Raw genomic sequence first — 12342 nt, 5'->3', positions numbered from 1 at the left:
ATTTTGTTCTATTTTGATATGATTAGGAAATCTACCTTTGTATAAACAGCAAAAAAAAAAAAAAGAGAGAGATGCTTCAGTCTCTTTAGTAGACCTTTGTAACTGGAGCATATACCAGCTCTGATGAGATTTCAAGTCAGATCAATATGACAATCATTTTTCTGAGTCAAAATATGCCAAATTAGAAAATATGAATATCATTGTTTCCAGAAAATTCATGTAGTAATATCTTCTCATTCATAATTAATATGCAGTATAATTTTGTAAAATTTTGTTCTATAAGTTGTAGACATGTGGTTTTCTGCTATGCAGATATGCTTAGGGGCAATCACCTATGCTTGTATGGGTGAACAGGGGACTGCTGCTTCTTTAATTGCTAATACTCATTCAAGTTGTTCTTTTATGTTTCACATAAGACCCTCCAGAGGAAACCATAAGGAACCTGGTAAATTAGTGTGAACTTTGCTTACAAAATTTTATTGTAATGCTAAATTTTCTTCCCAAGAGCTTTTGTTGTCCACCATTTTGAATATTCACTCTATGAAGAAGCATGTTCTCCAACACAGTTGCTCAAGAATGTGCCTCCCTTTGTTTGGTGGGATGTAGGCGATGGGTAAGGAATAGAAAAGATGGAAGAAAGGTTACCACCCCTAAAGGCCTCAGTCCCACCTAATACTCCTCTGAAGTCCTCCCATGTGAAGGGAAACTGGGCTACCTTGCAGTAGGAAGTTTAAGAGAGGAAGCTAGACAAACACAAGGAGAATTCAAGACTCTGAAGAGAAAGACACTGCTCTTGGGCAGGTGCAGTAACCCAGGGGACTAACTGAAAGTTAACTTTTGCTAGTTTGCATGTCCTTATCATTGCAGTTTGCTCCTTCTCTGTGCATTTTCCGGGAGAAAGAAACTTATGCATAAGCAGGAAAAAAGCAATTATGTCAAATTCAGTTGTCAATCAAGGTGAAAATCAAACCCAGATCCACCCAAGGGAGAAAGGAGAGAACTAGCAGAGCCCAATAGAAGTGAGATCCACTGGATAGACAGTGCTTTGAGCTACTTTGTCTGCTGGGCCAATTCTGCTCTCCTACAGTGTACTTGCGCTTTCAATAACCCTTTGCTTTGCTTGCCAACCTCCTGCATTTCACTCAATTCTTTGTTCAGAAGGCCAAGAACCTGGAGCAAAGAGCCCCTGAGGGTTCCTGCTCATGAGCCAGTAGTACCTTTACATGTGATGATGAGTGTTTCAATATGAATATGCATGAGTTTCCCCAATAAAAACTTGTTGCTTTTTTTGTTGTTGTTTGGGAGATGCTGCTGAGACAGTTATTCTCAGGGCTCTTATTACTTGGTGCAAATAATAAAATTTCCTTCACTCTTTGATCTATAGTTTGTGTTTATTGGCTTTGCATTCACTGAGAGCTAAATCCATTGTGTTCAATTACAGTGTTTCAGTGTTAATGAACTCTAATTTCTGCAACTTTGGTTGGTATCAAAGGAAATCACTGTTAGTTAATTTTGGTCAAGTTGTTAGTGAATTACTTTGATTTACAAATGTCCTTATGATTGAATTGATCTGAATTATAGTTAACAAAGTTTGGCTGATAAAATATTTTTGTTTATTCCATTTTGGTTATAATAAAGTGGTTACAAATACATTTCATGAAATGATCTGAGGAAAGAAAATAAATGCAATACATAAATAGCATGTGAACTATGAATCATACAAGAAAAAAACCATTGAGTTAGCTGAGTTCTTGAGGAACTGTCCCTTTTACATTTTAAAGTTAACGCGGGTGCGCACACACACACACAGAAAGAAACAAATAGAATCATTAGACAACTTTTAAAGGAGTAATAAATGCAAGAGTTTGGCATTAGATTGCACACATTGTTTTCTGTATCAATAAAGTTTCTTGTAGCTGGGTGGGGTTGTACATGCCTATAGTTCCAATGGCTCAGGTGGCTGAAACAGCAGGATCATGAGTTTGAAACCACCTTCAGCAATTTAGCAAGGCCCTAAGAAACTCAGTGAGACCTTATCTCCAAATAAGAAATGAAAAGGACTGGAAATGTGACTAAGTGGTTAAATGCCCCTGAGTTCAATTCCTAGTTACTTCCCCACTTCCTCCCAAGGAAGTGCTTGCCAAAATAATCAAATGAGAACAAGTTCAATAGGATAAAAATTATTTTTGAAATTGCATTTAATGAACTTTATCAAATTAAAGCAAATATTCAAAATATTGATTTCAATTCTTACTCTTGTTATTGAAACCTTGGTCCTTGTCCCCATGTCTGTTCAATAATGAGGACACAATTTTGTGAAAAAGGAAATGAATTTTTATTGCTATGCTAGCAAAGGAGAAATACAAGGGACTCATCTTCCAGAGACTGTGATTCTGCACATCAAGAAGAACAGAGGTTTTTTAAAGCAGTGATTCAAAGGCTACATTCTACATGCATTCTGTCTGAAGTTGTAATCTACTTGTTAATTTGGGAGATAGTCATTTCTGAGATCTGGTGCCATTCCCAAATCTGAATTTTTTCTTTCCTTTTGTGGGTGTGTGCTCAAGGACAGATAATTCTGCCTAGGATGGGGAAGAGATTAGGGAGAGGGAGAAATTAGAAAGCAGAAAGAAGAGAGGAAGAGAAAGAAGAAACATGTCTTTTTGAAAAATAAGTCACAGGAGCAGAACAGCAAGGGCTATATTCAGAGGATAAAGTGAATCACTGTTATACTGTTTCCTCAAAGTTTAGAAATTAATGTGGATATGCCTGATAAAAATTGATTTAGGTAAAGAGTGAAATCTTATGCTTGCATTTAACAAAATATATTCCTAAAAGTATTTGCAATATGGAAAGCTGTCCTTGAAAAGGAGCTGGGTAAATGAGCATTTTGCCCAAAAAACTACTGTGTAGCAAAAAGAGCTACAAATAACGTGGGTGTTCTTTATATTTGATTCTAGTACTGAGTGCATTGTGTGAGGGTTTGTGTGCAGAAAGTCTCCCTTCTCATTACAGTATTCTTGAACATTATAGTAATCCTGAAGTCAGCACTTTAAATTCCATAGCAATCGCTTATCATTGATAACTAAAATAGTCCCCAAATATTTCCAGCCTAGTTTATAAACCTTATAGTGCTGAATTCTTTTGTTTTGATGTTCAGCATTATTGGAACTGAGGAAAGAAAATAGAATCCCTTAGTAAATCAATCTAATAACCAGAAGTTTCATTTCAAAGAGAGAGAAAAAACAAAGTAAATCTAAAGAAATAAGAGTGAAGAAAACAATGAAAATTGGAGTGGAGATTAATGACTTAAAATAAAAAAAACAAGAATTCATTTTTAAAAAACTGAAAAGTTGGTTTATTTTCAAGATTGAAAACTAATAAATAGGGCTGATTGTCCAGGTGTAACAAAGAAAATATGTAAGGTATAATTTTCCAAGATGAGAAACAAGGAGGTGATAGGCCTACATGTTTTGCTATTAAATGGAAAAATAGTTATTAGTAATCTATCAAAATATTTAATAATGTAAAGGAAATGGACAAATCCCTTAAGTGGCACCAAAGGAAAAAATCTCACTCAAGAAAAAACACATAACTAAACCACCTCCATTACATATATTTGAAAAATTTAATCTGTAGTTTAAAACATCCTTTTAAAAGAAACTCTAGGTTAGATGACCTTACTGGTGAATTCTACAACATATTTAGGAAATAATTACTACCAATTCTACATGATTTCTTCCAGAAATTGGAACAAAAGGAACTATTTCTTAACTTCTTTTATAAGACATATAGTACAATAATAGCAATATCAACAAAAGCAATACACAAATATAAAACCATGTATCAGTATTTTCATGAAAATGTAGGAAAATTATTAGTAAGATTTTATCAAATAAAATCCTGGAAAACATAAAAAGGATAATCAGTCATGACCAAAAGGATTTTATCTGAGAATATAAAAATGTTGCTTTCATTTTAAAAAAATCAGTCAACACAATTTAAGATCAGGGATATATACCCTCAGCATTTCTTTTCCACATTGCACTAAAAATTATAAGCACTACATAAAAAAATAATAAACCTAATAAATGAGCCTATAAAGATTAAAAGATAAAGATAAATTGAAAACAAATCTAAACATAAAATTTTAAATATAAAATAAATCTTAAAAAACTGTTTTTACTACACTAAACATTAGATATTGAATAAACATTTATGATAGCATAAAATATAATTTATAAAATAAATAAATATTACAAAGACTACAGAGCAATTCCACTGGAAACTTAATAAGTAAAGAAATGTAGAAACATACTTTGTTCATCAAACAGAAGACTCAATGCTGTCCAAATTGAACAATAAATTTAATTATATTCCAATAAAATGAGAATGACTTTTTTTGCTAAAAAATTGTTTAATTTTAATATATACATGCATGCATGTGGAAGTCCCTTAGACTACCTAAAATCATTTCAAATCAAGTAATGAATTTAGAGAATTTATATCATATAATTTTGAGATACATAAAATCATAGCCACCAAGACTGTTTCTGCTATAAGGATGAAAACATAAAAATGTAGAACAGAACAAATTGTGCCAAAAAAAGCAAAATGAATGTGATAAACTGATTTTCAGAAAAATCAAAGATAAATTCGAAAGCAAACTAGTTTTTTCATTAAAAGTTGCCAAAATAATATATTTGTATTAAAAATTATAAGCCTCAACACATACTTTAAATGAAGTACTTATTAAATTAAATTAAGTACTTACATGGAGCTGTGTAAGACCTGAAAATGTACAACTTCTAGAAGAAAATAGAAAAAAAAAAATGTATTGCCTTGGATTGAGTCAAGATTTCTTAAAGAGCATACAAAAGGGAGAGAGCCATGTGAAAATTGGTCATCATTTCTTCAAAATACAATGTTAAGAAAATGAAAAGACAAACTATGTATTTGGAGAATATATACATGAGTCATATATTCAATAAAGGAATTATATCCAGAATCAATAGATTTTAAGACTTGATAATAAGAAGATGTATTGTCTTATATTGACAAATATTTGGTCAATGTATTTCAAGTTACACTGAAATGGAAATTAAGTCATAGTGAGGTGCCCTTGTACCATACAAAGTACAGTAGATGAAATTTAAAAAGTTGAAAATATCAAACATTGGCAAGAATGTAGAGCAAATAATGCCCACTCAAAGCTGGCAAGAAAGAAAAAACAAAAAACAAATAACAAAAAAATAAAACATGTACAGCTTTTTTTTTTTTTTTTTTTTTTTTGTGGTGCTGGGGATTGAACCCAGGGCAAGCACTCTTCCAGCTGAGCTATATACCAAGCCCTGTACAACCTCTTTGGAAAGCTTTTGAGGAGTTTTATGTCAGTTTTATTCTATGTGTATCTATCAACCAGCCAATCCCAGTATAACTAGGTATTTCCCTGAAAGTGATAAAAATGTGTGGATATAAATATTTGTAGTTCAATATCCAACAAATTTATTATAAAATGGCCATATTAGAAATACTGAAAACATATTAACCTGGAGTATTGATTGATAAGATAATTTTACATGCCCATAAAATAATACTCAAAAATTAAAAAAAAAAACTATGTATGCCATGTTTGCATTAGTCAATTTTAAAGCACAGTTTTTAGTAAAAGAAGCCTGATAGAAAAACTCCATACCATATGATTCCATCCACACTATGTGCTTCCATTTCCAATAAATTCTATAAACGACAAAATTAAGTTGATAGAAAGCAATTAATTGGTTTCCAGTTGTTGAATAGAGACATGGGTAAGAGCAATGGCAATATTCTGCATACATTTTTAAAAGCTCTTGGAACTACTCTCAACTTCAGTTAACATTTTGTAACTAAATTATATCATAAGGCTATTTAATAGTAAAAGAAAAATGGTCATAAATCATAAAATTATTTATAAATCATGAAAATGTTCACAAATCTAATTCAGGAACTATTAAAATGAAAGAAAAAGCAAACTTCAACTACATTATGCCTGCAAGAAACATGATACATTTTAAAAATAAACAGGGTACTAGGGATATACCATAGTAGTAGAGCTCTTGCATAGCTGTGAGAGGCCCTGGGTCCAATCAGGAAAAAAAAAAAAAAATTCAGATAAATACTGTGCAAACCATTCAAAGATTAACATAAGAAAGAAGACATGGGTATATGTATCAGATTAAATAGTCTTCAGGATATGAGGGGCTAAAAGAGATTGATAGGAACATTTAATAATGTGAGAGTGAAAGAACGGACATTTTTTTAAGCTGTCTGTTTTATCTCAACTCCCTAAGGTCTCCCTCCCAGTGATGGGAACAAAGCCCTTAATGCTGTTCCAGGAAACAGCCCCGGAGAGTAAAAGAGTAAATTGAGCCAGATAGTGCTCAGACAGTAAGATTACCAGAAACTATTGACCAGAATCTACACCCTGTTGTAAAACATTGTGAAACATGTTGTATGTTATCAGCCAACTTAGACCCCCTTTGGAATTTCCCGGCGGCTTTGTTCCCCTTTATCTCCCTTTCATGTGCGACCCCTCCCGATGTGTGGTCTCTGCCTTTATAAACTTGTAAGATTTTCTGCTAGGGACTCGACTCCTCGACTCCTGCGTGAGTCACAAGTTGGGTCCCAGCGCGCTGGAATAAAAGCCTCTTGCGGTTTGCATCAAGTGACCCCTCCTGCAGTTGATTGGGGTTGCTGTCGATCCGTGGGACAGAGTTGGGGTCTCCTTTTTTGGGGGTCTTACAAGAGAAGAACAATTTATTAAGAAGACCTAACATTTCTGTGTACATTAGTATAAGATCATGACAATAAATGGAGTAAAACTTGACCAATTTAAAGAAAAAGTCAATTAGAAAATCATATTTTGTCGCCATCCAGTGGGACATAAAGACATGTACACCTCAGATTGTCATGAAGGGGCTTTTTTTTTTATTCTAGTAACACCCTCTCTATATAAGCAGTCTCATGCATAAGCAATTTCGATCAGATATGTCTACCCAATCCTGTTAAAGGTCAAGCAATCACAAGCTCAAGCATACATGTAGCCAATTGTAATAGCTTCCTATTTTTCTCCAGGCATACCAAGCACGCCCTTTGGCTCCCTGCCAGCCCACATCTCCCCCTGTTTGTTTATAAAAAGACCGTGCCCGTCTTAGGTTGTCCATGACAGAGCAACATCCTTACCCATCATGGGAAAATAAGCTTATATCTTCATTCCCTGTCTGAGGTTAGTATGAGCTCTTCATGAATCTTACCCATCTCTGACTACTGGTCTAGCATAGCCAAACTTGGGGGGAGGTTCCCACATAACCTGCTAAGTCGTAGGAGCCATTTGGGAAGGGTGCTAAGTCAGGAGAAAAGGGTACAGTAGGTAACCCTAATGTGGAATTAGTGGTAAGAATAGGCAGATATAGATTGGAAGAGTTAGTAAGGGGCAAAGGGCAAGGCCACGCCTTTACTATCCCCCATAGGTAACGCATGGCTCCTCCATTAACATGGTGAGGGATCATCAACAACAGCAGTTGGAGGAACTTCCACATTTTCTTGTTGTTCTTGGTTTTCTATTGAGGAAGACTTGACCAAACTTTCAGGCACCCAAATTGGCGATTGTGCTTCCTGTGGGAAACACAAACAGATCCTCGGGTCCAGATTAACACCTGATCTGGGCCCTTCCATTGTCCTGATAGAATGTCCTTCCAGAGCACTTGAGGTAGATGCTTTTTATTAGGCTCTGAATGATGGTCAGCAGCCGATCGGCCCTCAGAATCGAGATTTAAAAAAATTTAAAATGAACAAGGCAACAGATAATTTGTCTTTTGGGGATCTGTATGATGCCCCTATTCCCCCTTTTTGTTTATAAAGCATGTTTTTAAGCGTTCAATGGGCACGCTCAACAATGCTTTGTCCAGTAGGATTATAGGGAATTCCTGTGACATGTTGAATATCAAAGGTGGAACAAAATTGTTTAAAGGCCTGGGACTTATATCCAGGAACATTATCTGTTTTAATTTGTTTGGGAACCCCCAGGATGGAGAAAGAGTGTAAACAGTGTGTTATTACATCTTTGGTTTTTTCTCCAGCATGAGGCGAGGCCATAATAAATCCCGAAAAGGTATCTATTGACACATAGATGAATTGCAGTTTTCCAAATTCTGAATAATAAGTTACATCCATTTGCCAAATATGATTGGGCTGAAGCCCTTTTGGATTTACTTCTAACAAGGTGTTAGGAATAAGTGTAGCACATTTAGCACAAGACTTGACTATGTCCCAAGCTGTTGCTTTAGTAATCTGATAGCGTAAACGTAGAGTAGAAGCATTTAAGTGAAATTTGGAAAGAAAATTTTTTGCATTTTCAAGTGCATCAAAGATATGTGGGTCTCTGGTGGCCATGTCTGTTAAATCATTGTGTAAACTTAAAGGACCTGGAAGGCCAGTATGAGCCAAAACATGCCCAATAAAAAAAGGGCTTTTTCCATCCCAAATAAGTTTTTGTAAAGATTGTAAATACTTAGTGATGGTGGAAGTGAGGGAGCGCAGACCAGTTAATTCTAAATTTTGAATAGCATTAACAACATATTTGCTATCAGAGAATAGGTTAAAGGACTCATGGTGGGTTCTGAATACTTCTATAGCTACTAATAGTTCTGTTTGTTGTGCAGATTGAGTATTAAACAGCAATGTTTCTGTAACATTGTTTACAGTAATAGCACCCGTACCATTTTTTGATCCATCAGTAAATATAAGGGTAGCTCCTATAATAGGTTCTTTTCGGGTGACTTTGGGGAAAATTATAGGATGTTGACTCCAAAATTGGAGAAGAGGATCAGATGGCAAATGATTGTCAAACACAGCAGAAGTACTAGTAAAGACTATAGCCCATGAATTTGAATTATTAATAAGATATTGTATCTGATCAGTAGTATAAGGAGTAGTTATTGTCGAGGGATATGACCCAAAGGTGGAAAGGGATACTTTTAATGCCCTAAGGATTCATTCTGCCACAGATTCAGTAAACAAGGCAAAGACCTTTTTAGGGGCATAATTCATGTGAACCCATAGAATAGGACCCTTTTGCCAAAACACTCCTGTGGGTAACTTATTTGTGGCCAAGACAATGAATGATAAAGGCTTAGCTAGGTCAATACGATCAAGGTGAACCTTTTCCATAGCTGTTTCAACAAGCTTGAGAGCTGTTCGAGCCTTAGGGGTAAGCACCCACTTAGAAAGGGGATCAGAATCACCTTTAAGAGTGTCAAACAGGGGGCCCAAACTTGAAGTGGGTAAGTGAAGGTAAGGTCTAATCCAGTTAATGTCACCTAATACTGCTCTGGTGGAGGCACAGAGGTCAAATCCTGCGCTTCCTCTTGTTTGTCTAATTGGGGAGTCAAGGGGTAATGGGTCCGAGGTATGGACTGGATAGCCCCGTATATTTGTGGGCCCCTAGGCCGGGGGCCCTGATTCCCATTTTTTGGAAGTAAAGGGTTACCATCTTTGTCTCTAGTTGATTTACAGTCACTTGCCCAGTGTTTCCCTTTTTTTTACATTGGGGACATAATTTTGGCACAGGACCCTGGGGGCAGTCCTTTTTTATGTGTCCATATTGTTTACACCGATAACACTGTTGGCCTGAGCAGGAGTTGGCATTGCCTCTAAGACCCTGTGCAAGTGCTGCAGCCATCACCTGACCTTGAATAAAAGTCTCATTAATATCCCTACAAGCCTTTAAATAGGCTCCAAGGTCTTTGTTTTTCCAAGGTCTTATTGCTTCTTTACACCATCTATTTGTCTGTTCATATGCAAGCTGTTTGACTAAAGACATAGCCTGGTCTACATCTCCAAATATACGTCCTGCTGTTTGAATCAATCTGTCTACAAAATAGGCATAGGGTTCATTGTTGCCTTGAATAACCTTAGATAACTGTCCTTGAAGATCACCAGTACCTGAAAGTGTTTTCCAAGCTTTAGTGGCAGCACCACTAATTTGTTGATACACACTGGGGTGGAAATTATTCTGATTACCTTGCCCTTCATATGGTCCTTGGCCTGTCAGCATGTCTAGATTCCACTGAGGATTGCCCACAACTGCATTATGTTGGGCAGTATCAGAACATAGCTCCTGGTTGGCCACCTTCCACTTAAGATATTGTTCCCCAGATAAACATGCTTTTGCTAAATTACCCCAATCGGTCAGAGTAAGATTTTGACTTGCAACATTCTCTAATAAAGAAATGGTAAATGCAGCTTGTACTTCATAGGACATAACTGCCTCTTTTAACTGTTTCACTAATTTTATATCTAATATTTGATGATATCTCTGATTGTTTTGATCTTCAAATGCTGGGAATATTGGGAACACTGATGGAGATTCTACATCAGCCCACTGTCTGGGGGCCGCCCCTGTGCAGCCAGTACATGCATCCTTACAACTTGGAAAAGAGTGGTGACCTGGTTTATATGCCTGAGGGTGCGGTGTGGTAGGGGCTAAATGCCACTGAGAGAACTTCTTTTCTAGCTCTGTCTCAGATAGTTCCTGTTCTTCAGAGTCACATCCCTGTTCTGAGTCTGAACACCTACTTTCTCTTTCAGAAGCTTGACTTGATTGATCTTCTTTTACAGTTTCTAATATCTCTTCCCCTTCTCTTAGCTGTTCTTGAAATTTTGGTTCCCTGGAAGTCAGAAAGAAACGAACTAATGTCCATATAGGCAAAGTACCAAGAGGGAGAGGCGTTTATTCATTTTGTTTACGGAGGTCCTTTCCCAAATGCTCCCACTGAGGGACAGTAAGGAGTCCTTCTTCTAAGAACCAAGGACAGGCTTCTTCTATAGTTTTAAGGAATGTCCACGCAGTTTTAGACTTTAATGGAGTTCCATTTTCTCAACAGTGCCTTAAGAGAGCCTTCCATGCAAATCTGTGAAATTTCAGATCCCATGGCTATAATATGGCCTCTCTGATCACCACCACAACAACAAACAGAAACCAAACAAGAAAAAGTAACAAAAATATTAACACAACTAGCACCTTACACACATTCATTTACTACAGGACGTCCTTTGCTGTCTCTTAGGACAGCCTTCTGTTAAGTTCCCTCACTAGGGGAGCCTTCTGTTAGTACCTTAAGGCCACTGTTTCCTCGAATAGGGAATCCTGCTAGTTGACTGTGCTAGTGAAAAATTTTCTCCTTTATTATTTACCTGAGCACTCACCACTCCCCGTATGGGCCACCAAATGTCACCGTCCAGCGGGACATAAAGACACGTATACCTCAGATTGTCATGAAGGAGCTTTATTTTAAATTCAGATAACACCCTCTATATATAAGCAGTCTCATGCATAACAATTCTGATCAGATATATCCACCCAATCCTGTTAAAGGTCAAGCAATCACAAGCTCAAGCATACATGTAGCCAATTGTAATAGCTTCCTGTTTTTCTCCAGGCATACCAAGCACACTCTTTGACTCCCTCCAGCCCACAATATTTGAAGGTTTTGCCATTTTTGAGGGTTTGTGCCACTTGCACAAACATGTGGAAACATCTATTAAATATAAACAATACTACCAATAACATGATTTACTTGCTATCCACAAGACACTAAACATTTTTTTTCAATTAGACATAATATGTTCTCCAAAACAAATCATATGTTGGATCATAAAAACAATTTCAATGAATTGGATAAGTCAAGAATCATAGAAATATTATCTGATCACAATGGAATTATATCACCAAATAAGGACACTAAAATCTGTTAAAAGAAATCCACATTGGAAAATTTGAAAATTAAATTCTATATCCAATAGCTGGATATATAATTATTTTGTTTCTTAGTCTTAGTTGGTAGGTATTAATAGGCTTTATAATATTTTTACATCATGTTTAAATATACTTATGCATCATATATTTTACAATATGATAATTTTCAAAGGACCAAGTTGGATTACTGAATTTCTTATTTCCATTCTTAACAAAATACAATCAAAACCAGGCACATCTTATCATTGTCAGAGTAAATGGAACAAATTTGTGATGTAAATTTCCAAAAAGTTCTGAGCAAATCATGAAATACATTTTCCAGCATACTGAAGCAAAATACTTAACTCTATTCCTAAAAGCATTGCCCAGAAATGAATTTTTATGGTTAGTGTCTAGAAATCAAACTAAAAATCTGTAAGAGAGTTTAATGAATATAATTGAATAGTTTAAGTAAAACTTCTGTCTTTTACTTCAGATCCTGTATAGCACTGTAGCATCTCTGAGAAACAGAATAATAATCAAATATTGACATGTTCCACAGTATATTA

The 12342-nt window shown here is 35.8% G+C and overlaps 1 long non-coding RNA gene across 1 annotated transcript in view; it reads right to left on the bottom strand.

Moving 5' to 3' along the window:
* Window positions 1-12342, bottom strand: part of LOC306669156 — a 1049088-nt gene that overhangs the window by 363830 nt on the left and 672916 nt on the right. The window lies entirely within an intron of this gene.

Source organism: Sciurus vulgaris (assembly GCF_902686455.1).
Source record: "Sciurus vulgaris genome assembly, chromosome: 9".
NCBI lineage: Eukaryota > Metazoa > Chordata > Mammalia > Rodentia > Sciuridae > Sciurus > Sciurus vulgaris.
This window is presented reverse-complemented; position numbering and strand designations above follow the sequence as displayed.